The sequence below is a fragment of the Capricornis sumatraensis genome, chromosome 6 (genome assembly GCF_032405125.1).
Source record: "Capricornis sumatraensis isolate serow.1 chromosome 6, serow.2, whole genome shotgun sequence".
In the NCBI taxonomy this organism is placed as follows: domain Eukaryota; kingdom Metazoa; phylum Chordata; class Mammalia; order Artiodactyla; family Bovidae; genus Capricornis; species Capricornis sumatraensis.
The window spans coordinates 27,608,916-27,621,496 of record NC_091074.1 but is presented as its reverse complement, the minus strand read 5'-3'; positions in this window follow the sequence as shown (position 1 = coordinate 27,621,496).

Below are 12,581 nucleotides of genomic sequence, written 5' to 3'. Positions count from 1 at the left end.
GTTTATTAAATGGATAATATGATCAGTATTAGCTTTAGTGTATCTAGAAATGAATATTTTAGTCTCAGTGTTTCTGTGATTTGACAGGCTGTATTATGGTTTTGAACAGCAAAGAATCCTTTTGAAATTTTTTTCCAGTAATTTACCTGTCATGAAATTTTCCCATGATGTGTGTGCACTTCATGTCTTAGCTTTTGTTGGATGACAGGGTAGTAGATTGAGGTTCACTCTTTAGGACATAATTTTATTTTAAGGCATAATAACATTAAGGACAGAAACAATTACCAGATCATTCCTATTTTATCTAAGACTAATCAGTTTTTTTAAAATTGTTTTTACCAAAATAGCTGAAATTGGTCTGAATTGTTTTACTTCTTTTCTCAATTTTAATCTTCTAGTTCAGGCATGAGCAACAATGACTGGTGGCCTTGTATTTCTTGTTTTGGTTTGTCTTTTTGTTTTAATAGCCAATGAGCTAAATATAGTTTTAAATGGTTATATTTTAAATGATTGTGTAAATATCTTCATAATAGCCTTGATTTTCCTATTTTATCTTAGCCTACAAAGCCTAAAATATTTACTTGCCCCTTAAGGAAATCTTGCCAACCTGTTTTCTAGTTATTTGATGTTAAATAAGGATCTAAAACTTATGAACAAGGTGGTAAAATTAGCAGGTCCCATTAGTTAACACCTACTATGTGCTTATTAACATGATAAGCACTTTTCATATCCTATTTTAAGTTCTTAATATTCTGTTGAGTAAGATATTTTTAACAATGGTTTTACATGTGAGTGAATAAAAACTCATAAAGATAAATCGTGATAAATATCACATTAGCAGTTTCCCCAACTATTTTGGAATGAAAACTTTGGCTTACTAAACCTCCCAAAAATCCAACTCCTCTCAATCTTGGTGCCAAAGAACTACAATAAAAGTAGCAACAGCAACAATAACAATAAAATAAGGCCACGTAAGGGGAAAAAAATTAAGACAATGAATAAAATATCAATTCCTTAGAGTCTGAGACTTCCTGTGGGCAGTCTACTGTCTTTGTTTATAGGACTGTCTTATATTTGCTGCTGTGTTTCAGTAACATATGAAGAAAGATGGAGTTTGCCAGCTTGTAGCCAGGAAAGTAAAGAACTCTTGCTAATCTCCAAATATCCCATCTGGTAGTCGGTCATGACTGTGTCCTTACACACGTACAACAACTGTGGGGCTGCATCTTGATCTCTGAGTGGTAGGCTGTGAGCAGAAACTCTGCTTACTAAAACAAAATAAAATGTTCCCAAGGTAAAGTCAACATGAGTTGAATGTCACACCAGAAATATTTTGTAACACGTTGATCCTATAAATAATATTTCTTGAAAATGGCCCTGAAATTTTTGGATATTTATATTGAGAGACTCTCTTCAAAGAATAGATTGTATGCTTATCTCTTTTATGGATAAAGACTGAGTAAAGTAGCTCTCAGGTGTGAATTAACACTGCATGGTTTCATAGAAATGAATGTTCATAAAATTTTTATTTGACCTATGTGAAATTGAAAGTATACAATAAGTGACATAGTATGCTTGAAATAGAGAATCAGGAAGAAAATTTCATGCATTCCATATTACCTCTTGTGAGATATACAGTTAACTTTTACAGCAAGCTAATCTTTTGACAATTTTCCATGTATAAATGTTTAAAAATATATAGCAAATAATCTCTCTGCAAAATTATATATATGTATACATATACACACAAAATATTCATATATATAACATATATAATAGTGTATATTCACATACATGCAAGCATATAATTTATACACATACATAAATACCTCTACCTTTCTATAATATATAGACAAAATATTTCTTTTTTCAAGTTAGACAACCATTAAGAAAAGTCCATTTCCCAGGGAACTATAGCATATCCAGTTATTAGTGTATTGTGCTTGTCATTTCTGCTAATTTTCCTGATAGAATTGCTTACTGTTATTTAGTGATGAATAGGCAGAGAGTCAGCTTAGAACATAACATTACACATGAGTCAATATCTAATGATACAGAGAGCGCTAGTCTGGTATGAAATCTAAAACAAAATGAAAAACACATAGGAAAAAAATTAGAGACAATTTGAATGTAAGGGATATTGGTAATATGGCAGTTCAAAATCCTGATGGGTGATTTCTATGGTATTTCCACAATTAAATAGTGAAAAATTATGAAAACATATTTTCACCTATTTATCTTGTAATTTTATGTTTCATTTATACAAATATTTTCAAAGGGGATTACCTGCCCCTATATTCCTGCTGCTACTGCTAAGTCAATTCAGTCATGTCCGACTCTGTGCTATCCCATAGACGGCAGCCCACCAGGCTCCCCTATCCCTGGGATTCTCCAGGCAAGAACACTGGAGTGGGTTGCCATTTCCTTCTCCAATGCGTGAAAGTGAAGTCGCTCAGTCATGTCCGACTCTCAGCGACGCCATGGACTGCAGCCTACCAGGCTCCTCCCTCCATGGGATGTTCCAGGCAAGAGTACTGGAGTGGGTTGCCATTGCCTTCTCTATATTCCTAGTTGCTAGAATTCTAATTTCCATTAAATTCAATATTGATTTTTAATTTGTTGGATAGTAAATACTAGGTGAATTAATACTAAATTATTAAAGAGAAATAAGTTGAATTAATAAGGGAATTAGTAATAAAATGATAATATTTTGGAGGATTCCTGGTAAAGATGGTAGAAAACTAGGACTTCCATGGCAGAAAGAAAGTTAAGGAACTATTTCACCAGGTTCAAAAGTTCTTTGAATAAAAGTCAAATTATTTGTTTTAAACTCTATTTAACAAATATCTCTATTTAAAGGTAGTCCTAAAGGTGTTTTGTTTTAGACTTGGAAGTTTTATATCTATTTCCTCTTAAAAGGAAGTTAAAATATAAGTACAAGCATAGGAGTTATTAGAGTGCCAATGTATTTAATATTTAGAGTTAAAAATAACTGCCAACATAAATCACTGGACAGTTGTATCACCTAAAATTATCACCTGGATCCAATGAACTATTTTTTTTTTTTAAAGTAAAACTTGTGTTCTTGAAGTTCATCTTTGAAAACTGTAAATTAAAAAAAAAAAAGTTATATGTAGTCTAAATCTTAAGAGTATCTCCGTAAATATTTTTATGTAAAATTCACATTTGTTGTTGTTCAGTCACTCAGTTGTGTTGTATTCTTTGTGACCCCACAGACCGCAGCATGCCAGACTTCCCTGTCTTTCACTATCTCCTGGAGTTTGCTCATATTCATGTCCATTGAGTTAGTGATGCCATCCAACCATCTCATCCTCTGTCATCCTTTTCTCTTCCTGCCTTCAATCTTTCCCAGGATCAGGGTCTTTTATAGTGAGTCGACTTCGCATCAGGTGGCCAAAGTATATTTTTGGTTATTATTAGGATTTCCTGTCTTTATACTTAGGATTAACCAAGTGGTATCTTTAGCTATAAAAGGTCCAGCAAAAGGAGGGTAACCAACCAGTTACACACCACAAACTGTGCTCCGAAGTTTCCAGGGTTCTAAAACCCCAAGGGAACCTTGAGTTTATTCTCCTTTCAAATTAAAGGCAAATTTTGCTAGTAAATTCCATACTTCTTTTTTCTTTGCAAGCTGGCAGCAAGTGGAATTTTCCCATTAGACTTCGTAGTGTTGGGAGGAGGGATAGTGATTTTTTTTTGTAGTACCTGTCATTAAAACTTTGTTGACTTTATGATTTCGACAATTTGTCAGACTGTTTCAGGATGTTGTTACCACGGCAGCTGTATTGCTTCCTTCTTGCATGCATGATTGAAAGGAAGGGGAAATTTTTGTCTAGCTTCTGATTAGAATTAGGGCTCTAATGTTGGTAGTAACTTTGGAGACCTTCTTATGTATCAAGATTTGCTTCTTTTTATGCAATGAGAAAATCAAAATCCAAGACTTTGAGATGATGGCAAGTGATCTACGATAGAGTGCAACTTAGAATCTGAGTAATTCGACTCCCGCTCATTTCTGTTTCTATGTCAATTACTCTGGCACTAGAATGTGATCTATGGAATGTCTAGGAGAATAGGGAATTATTAACTTCCATGTTCTTAGATCCAAGATTGTTTGTGAAAAGGCAGTTTTCTTTGTTTTGCTGGCATACAGTGGTCGGAGAGATTTACCTGAAAGATATTTTTCCTTCATTGTTAGCAAATAAAATTTGCATTTTATTATACCTAGTCTGTGGTCTTATTATTAGCCTGCATCATTGCTTAGATAATGAGTACTAAAAATATGATAAATACAAGATTAGTTCTCAGTGTTACTATTAACATAAGGAAACAGTAATGTAGATAACATAAGGATAATAATCATAAATGCATAGTACATCTTAAGGTTTTGTTTGCTCAAAAATCTGCCTTCTCAATTATGTATTACTTAGAGTAACAGTGGCATTGATGCTTTTTAAAATTTTTTGGTCTACATATAAACTGATGAATAGAAAATGTCTCAGGAGGGTATTCTCAGATACTGAGAAGTTTTTCTGCAATTCAGTCTATGATACCACAGTCCACTGAGTGTATAGGCCATCCAGAGATAATGTGGAGCTTATTGCTTATTAAAGTATATTGCCATTTACTTTGACCCTTGACAAACTCTATTCTTCAAGGTTTTTCCTCTACCCTTCTTTTCCCCTCTTGACAGGTAATGATTTCAAAAGATCTATTAGATATTATATGCATAATGAAAGTGCAAAGCTTGCTGTCAGGTACAATAGACTGCAGTTTTTATTTGAGGCCTCAAAGTTATACTATGTCATGGGTACCTGGAAGGTCAGCAAAGATGGTGCATGCTTCCTATCTCATTTCTTTGGTAGATATTAACAAGGTTACTTGGTTAATGCATAATCGTTCACTTTTCTTTACCCCTTCTCTATCTCAAAGGTCATTTTATTCCTCCCCAAGCAGAAGGTCAATGATGTTCTCTATTCTAATGGTTCCTGTCCTATACATTATTATGCACTTTGTAGGTTTGCAATAATATAGAATAATAAAACTTGGTTCATTGATTTTCTTCTTATAGACATTATTGTGTTAAATTCTAAAAGATAACACATTTAAAACATCAGCCATAATTCTATCAATTTTTATTTATATATATTCTCTTTCACATGCATACTTTTTAACATAGTTATAATCACAATGTAGATACTATGTTATATATTTCTTTTCATTCTTAAAATTTTACTCTTAATTATTATAAATGGTGGTCTTTTAATGACTATAGATAATTTTACCATTTTGACACGCCAGGCATTTCTTTAAGTGTCCTCAAAAGTTGGACCCTTTTTTGAGCATTACCAATAATGGTGCAACAAATGTTTTCATGCATACTAGTTTGAAATTCTATTGAATTGTTTCCTTAGGGTACAATCCTAAAATTGTAGTGGTTTAGAAAATGAATGTATTATTATAAGACATTTGACATAAATTCTTATCACAATTTCCAAAAGGTATGCATAAAATTCAATGCCATCAGCTCTAAGTAAAGAAGTCAATTTCTTTGTAACTATGTCCATTTACTATGATCATCTGTATTTTCCCTGTTATTTTGCCATAAGTTATTCCTGGTGGCTCAGATAATAAAGAACCTGCCTGCAATGAGGAGACCCAGATTCACTCCTTAAGTTGGAAAAATCTCCTGGAGAAGGGAATGGCAACCCACTCCAGTATTTTGCCTAGAGAATTCTATAGGCAGAGGAGTCTGGCAAGCTACAGTCCATAGAGTCACAAAGATTCAGACACAACTGAGTGACTGACACAAACATACTCTAGTGATTTTATTTTTATAAAAATTCCTCACAACCTTTCATGTACTTATATTAGACCCCTCATTTTCTCCTGATAAATGTTTTGAACTATTACATCTGATTCATAATAATCAACTTTTATTCTGAAAAGAACACAGTTTAAGTTTGTAAGTTTACATTTCTCAGTATTGTTTAGATGATCTCTTCTGTGATTTCAAAGCTACGAAAATTGTTTTTCCTCCACGTGGCTAACAAATAATCCTTATATTTTAAGACTGTTTTTAAGTTGATCTGACAAGTTTTTGATTGTAAGTGGAGTTCATCATGGTGCATTATGTTTTGGCATATAATCCACCTTATCCATTTCAGTTTTCCTAATATCAGTTCAGCTCAGTCGCTCAGTCATGTCAGACTCTTTGCGACCCCATGAATTGCAGCACACCAGGCCTCCCTGTCCATCACCAACACACGGAGTCCACCCAAACCCTCCATTGAGTCGGTGATGCCATCCAGCCATCTCATCCTCTGTCATCCCCTTCTCCTCCTGCCCTCAGTCTTTCCCAGCATGAGGGTCTTTTCCAATGAATCAGCTCTTCACATGAGGTGGCCAAAGTATTGGAGTTTCAGCTTCAACATCATTCCTTCCAAGGAACACCGAGGACTGATCTTTAGGATGGACTGGTTGGATCTCCTTGCAGTCCAAGGGACTCTCAAGAATCTTCTCCAATACCACATTTCAAAAGCATCAATTCTTCAGTGTTCAGCTTTCTTTATAGTCCAACTCTCACATCCATACATGACCACTGGAAAAAACAGCCTTGACTAGACGGACCTTTGTTGACAAAGTAATGTCTCTAATTTTGAATATGCTATCTAGGTTGGTCATAACTTTCCTTCCAAGGAGTAAGCGTCTTTTAATTTCATGGCTGCAATCACCATCTGCAGTGATTTTGGAGCCCCCCAAAACTAAAGTCTGACACTGTTTCCACTGTTTCCCCATCTATTTCCCATAAAGTGATGGGACCAGATGCCATGATCTTAGTTTTCTGAGTGTTGACCTTTAAGCCAACTTTTTCACTCTCCTCTTTCACTTTCATCAAGAGGCTCTTTAGTTCTTCTTCACTTTCTGCCATAAGGGTGGTGTCATCTGCATATCTGAGGTTATTGATATTTCTCCTGGCAATCTTGATTCCAGCTTGTGCTTCTTCAAGCCCAGCATTTCTCATGATATACTCCGCATATAGGTTAAATAAGCAGGGTGACAATATACAGCCTTGACGTACTCCTTTTCCTATCTGGAACCAGTCTGTCGTTCCATGTCCATTTCTAACTGTTGCTTCCTGACCTGCATACAGGTTTCTCAAGAGGCACGTCAGGTGGTCTGGTATGCCCATCTCTTTCAGAATTTTCCACAGTTTATTGTGATCTACACAGTCAAAGGCTTTGGCATATTCAATCAAGCAGAAGTTTTTCCACTATTTAAGTAGTGATTTTGAACCTGCGATTTTAGAATTCTCATTGTATCTAATGACAGTATCTCCCATCCAAACTTCTAATCTTGTTGTTTAGTTTTGACTGACTTATAATTTGAATGCTACCAAAAAAATAGTATTTTGTTTATGATTAAATTACTTCATCAATAAAAGTTTTGAGAGGACCATTCATGCTACTTCATGTAGCTGTAATTCACTAAATTAAACTTAATTATGTCCTTATTTATCTTTTGTATTACTGATGAACATCAAAGTTGTTGCTATTATGAATAAAACATAAATAAGTATTCTTAGATATGTTATTTGCTGCATGAATTTCTGTTGCATAAGTAGGAATAGAATTTCTAGGTCAGAACATCAGCATTTGATTCCACTTAGTTAATAATGGCAAAGAGTTTTACAAAATTATTTAACCAATATATACTCTGGCAACAGTGTTTGTGAAATTCAGTTGCTCCACAGTCTTTAAATCACATGACATTTTAAGTCATTTTAATTTTAACCATATCAGGGGGAAATTCACATATACTGATTTCTGAAATTTTGTTCCTCTTTCAAAGTTTTATTAGGTATTTGGATATTTTTTAATTTTTACTTTATTGCACCTTTCTTCTATTCAATTTTCAGGTTTTTTTCTTATCAATTTGTGGATTCTTTTATGCTATTCTGAATATGAGCATTTTGTGTGTTACATGTATGGCAAATATCTTATCCCATTGGATGCCTTGCCTTTTCAGTGTCATAGTTGGGTTTTGATAAATTTATCGTTCTTTCTCTTGTGGTCAGTGTTCTTATCTAATTTGAGAAATTCTTTCCTTACCCAGAGTCTCAAAACTAGTCTCTGTATGGCCTTCTAAAATCTTTGTTGAAGTAGTCTTCATAATTAAATTTAGAGTAAACAAGGTATTGATGGATCTGTGAAATATGAAGTTGAGGACTGATGTTTTTTCCTCTGTGTATATACTGTCATGTCTGACTCTTTGAGACCCCTGGACTGTGGCCCACTAGGCTCCTCTGTCCATGGGATTTCCCAGTGAAGAATATTGGAGTGGGTTGCCTTAAACAACCACCCTTTATTATTATTAAAACTTTAACATCTATGTTTAATTTATTTACTATTAACTGTCCTTTACCATTTATAATAAAGCAAGTCTCCATATTTACATGACTCAATTTTTGGTCCTTTGGTCCTATAGTTCAATTTTGGGTCAGTAGTACACGATATTAGTTATTGCACTTGGGCAAACTTGGGGAGATAGTGAAGGACAGGGAACCCTGGCATGCTTCAGTCCATGAGTCGCGAAGAGGTGGACATGTCTTGGTGAATGAACAACAACTTTATATTAAGTTTGCTGTTCTATGGAACAAACTTCCTACTTTGTTACTAGTGAGTCTTACCTATTCTTGTCTGGTTGTACTGCTATATTAATTTTAGAAGTACTTTATTTCTTCACTCCTATCCCACAAAAAGCAAAATAAAATACTTGGTCATGTAAAAGTTTTATTGTGATTCTGAATGCAGAGTTCCAAAGAATAGCAAGGAGAGATAAGAAAGCCTTCCTCAGCGATCAATGCAAAGAAATAGAGGAAAACAACAGAATGGGAAACTCTAGAGAGCTCTTCAAGAAAATTAGAGATACCAAGGGAACATTTCATGCAAAGATGGGCTCGATAAAGGACAGAAATGGTATGGACTTAACAAAAGCAGAAGATATTAAGAAGAGATGGCAAGAATACACAGAAGAATGGTACAAAAAAGATCTTCACAACCCAGATAATCACGATAATGTGATCACTCACCTAGAACTAGACATCCTGGAACGTGAAGTCAAGTGGGCCTTAGAAAACATCACTACGAACACAGATAGTGGAAGTGATGGAATTCCAGTTGAGCTATTTCAAATCCTGAAAGATGATGCTGTGAAAGTGCTGCACTCAATATGCCAGCAAATTTGGAAAATTCAGCAGTGGCCACAGGACTGGAAAAGGTCCGTTTTCATTCCAATTCCAAAGAAAGGCAATGCCAAAGAATGCTCAAACTACCGCACAATTGCACTCATCTCACATTCTAGGAAAGTAATGCTCAAAATTCTCCAAGCCAGGCTTCAGCAATACATGAACTGTGAACTTCCAGATGTTCAAGCTGGTTTTAGAAAAGGCAGATGAACCAGAGATCAAATTGCCAACATCTGCTGGATCATGGGAAAAGCAAGAGAGTTCCAGAAAAACATCTATTTCTGCTTTATTGGCTATGCCAAAGCCATTGACTATATGGACCACAATAAACTGGAAAATTCTGAAAGAGATGGGCATACCAGACCACCTGATCTGCCTCTTGAGAAACCTGTATGCAGGTCAGGAAGCAACAGTTAGAAATGGACATGGAACGACAGACTGGTTCCAGATAGGAAAAGAAGTATGTCAAGGCCGTATATTGTCACCCTGTTTATTTCACTTATATGAAGAGTACTTCATGAGAAACACTGAGCTGGAAGAAGCACAGCTGGAATCAAGATTGTCGGGAGAAATATCAATAACCTCAGATATGCAGATGACACCACCCTTATGGCAGAAAGTGAAGAAGAACTAAAGAGCCTCTTGATGAAAGTGAAAGAGGAGAGTGAAAAAGTTGGCTTAAAGGTCAACACTCAGAAAACTAAGATCATGGCATCTGGTCCCATCACTTCATGAGAAATAGTTGAGGAAACAGTGGAAACAGTGTCAGACTTAATTTTGGGGGGCTCCAAAATCACTGCAGCCATGAAATTAAAAGACACTTACTCCTTGGAAGGAAAGTAATGACCATCCTAGATAGCATATTCAAAATTAGAGACATTACTTTGCTAACAAATTCTGTCTAGTCAAGGCTATGTTTTTTCCAGTGATCATGTATGGACGTGAAAGTTGGACTGTGAAGAAAGCTGAGCACTGAAGAATTGATGCTTTTGAACTGTGGTGTTGGAGAAGACTCTTGAGAGTCCCTTGGACTGCAAGGAGATCCAACCAGTCCATTCTAAAGGAGATCAGTCCTGGGTGTTCTTTGTAAGGACTAATGTTAAAGCTGAAACTCCAATACTTTGGCCACCTCATGTGAAGAGTTGACTCACTGGAAAAGACTCTGATGCTGGCAGGGTTTGTGGGCAGGAGAAGGAGATGACAGAGGGTGATATGGCTGGATGGCATCACCAACTAGATGGACATGAGTTTGGGTAAACTCTGAGAGCTGGTGATGGACAGGGAGGCCTGGTGTGCTGCAATTCATGGGGTCCCAAATAGTTGGACACAACTGAGTGACTGAACTGAACTGAACTGAATTGATATTATATCACAGTTTTTGAAAATTTATGTATTTACAACATAGAATCTTTTTATTAGATGGCATTTAAAATTTTCATTTCCTATTGTTCTTGATATTTAGAAATAAATTGATATTTACATGGTATCCAGTGACTTTACTCAAATTACTTTTGGATTCTAAATTTATAAACTGTTTGTTGTCAATTATGTGATCTAAACATAATGACAATTTTTCTTTTTTTTCACTCATCTTATTTGTTTATCTTGCTTTATTTTATCATTTATAGTGATATTGTCAGACATCTTTAGCTAGTAACCAATATCAGAAGGAAAACATTTAATATTTCATCATTAATTGTAATTAGGATGGGTTTTCTTTCTCTATTCTGCAAAAAGTAGGGTTTCTGGAGTGTTATTATTAATACCACTGAAGCTGAAATTTTCTTTGTGAAAGTGTTTTTATTATAAATTTAAGTTATTTAATAAAGATAAACTGTTTTGAGTTTCACCTTTTTGTGCATCAGTTTTGGTATGCTTTGCTCAGAATTTGTATATTTTATTTACACTTTCAATTGTAATGGTGTAAAGTCACTTATGATGTACTGTGATCTGCTTATATTCACAAAATTATGCATTTGTATCTCTCTTCTCTCTTGTCTTCCCCTTTTTTTGTTTCTCTGTCTCTTATTTTTCAAGGTCAATCTTGAAAAATTTTTCAATTTTATCTTTTAAAAAAAAACTTTGATTTTTTGAGCCTTTTAATATTTATTTTGTAATAATTTATTAAATTATATTTTATTTACTTTCTTATACCTTATTTGGGTTAAATTTGCTGTGTTTCTTATAGTTTCATGGGATGATTTCTAGATAACTTTTCAACATGTTCAGTTCTTCAGTTATATGTTATGAATTGAAGGGTATTAATTTCACTGTACATATGATTTAAGCTACATTCTACATGCTTTACCCACTCCAGTGTTCTTGCCTGGAGAATCCCAGGGATGAGGGAGCCTAGTGGGCTGCCGTCTATGGGGTTGCACAGAGTCGTACACGACTCACATGACTTAGCAGCTGTAGCAGCTACACACTTTATAACATATTTTTATTATGTTCAATTCAAATATTTTCTCATTTCCTTAATGATTTCTACCTTGATATATGAGATATTTAGATGCTTATTGTTTACTTTCCCAAAGTTCAGGATTTCTACTTGCTATCTTTTAGTCTTCAGCTTAACTCAACTTTTCTCAGAAAACATGTTTAAGCTTTTGAATTTTGGGAGACTTTTTTTTTTTTTTAATCCACATAAGCTGAAAGTGAGTAAATGTTCCATCTGCATTTAAAAATAATGTGTATGGTGATTTTATTTAGTGCATTAATTCACATATTTTAATTAGGTCAGTTCTATTAATCTGATTGCTTAGTTTTTTATCTTGATTTTTTCAGTCTCTGTTGTGTTAGTCAGCTGAGCAATTTTGTTTTAAGAAAACCTCATGATTTATCTTTTAAAAATTTTTTTTTAGTTTTTTCTTCATTTTTCATCTATCTTGCTGCGTGTATACATGTTTAAAATTTTATGTCTTCCTAATGCCCATCCTGATGATGGACTTTGTGCTAATGAAAAACAACTCTTTACGTCTTATAAAACTTTTTGCTGTAGTGCATTTTTGTTTGATAATAATTGTGTTAAAAATCTAAGTCTTTCCTTCCTTCTATGTGTCTCCTTTATTCTCATACTGTTGCCATACTCACGTTACTCCTGACCCCACATATGTAGAGATTTTCCCCTCCCCCATAAGCAGTTGTGTGACACCAGCTGAGTGTCCTGCAATTTAACTCAATTCTGACACTATCTGGGGATAACCTCAGGTGCCCCTGGGAATAGCTCAGTCACACCTTGGAGCTGAAGTGGGCTAAGTCTCACTTCAGAGGCCATTCACAAGTCCAAGTGGTCACTTGTGCTTCTGACTGATTG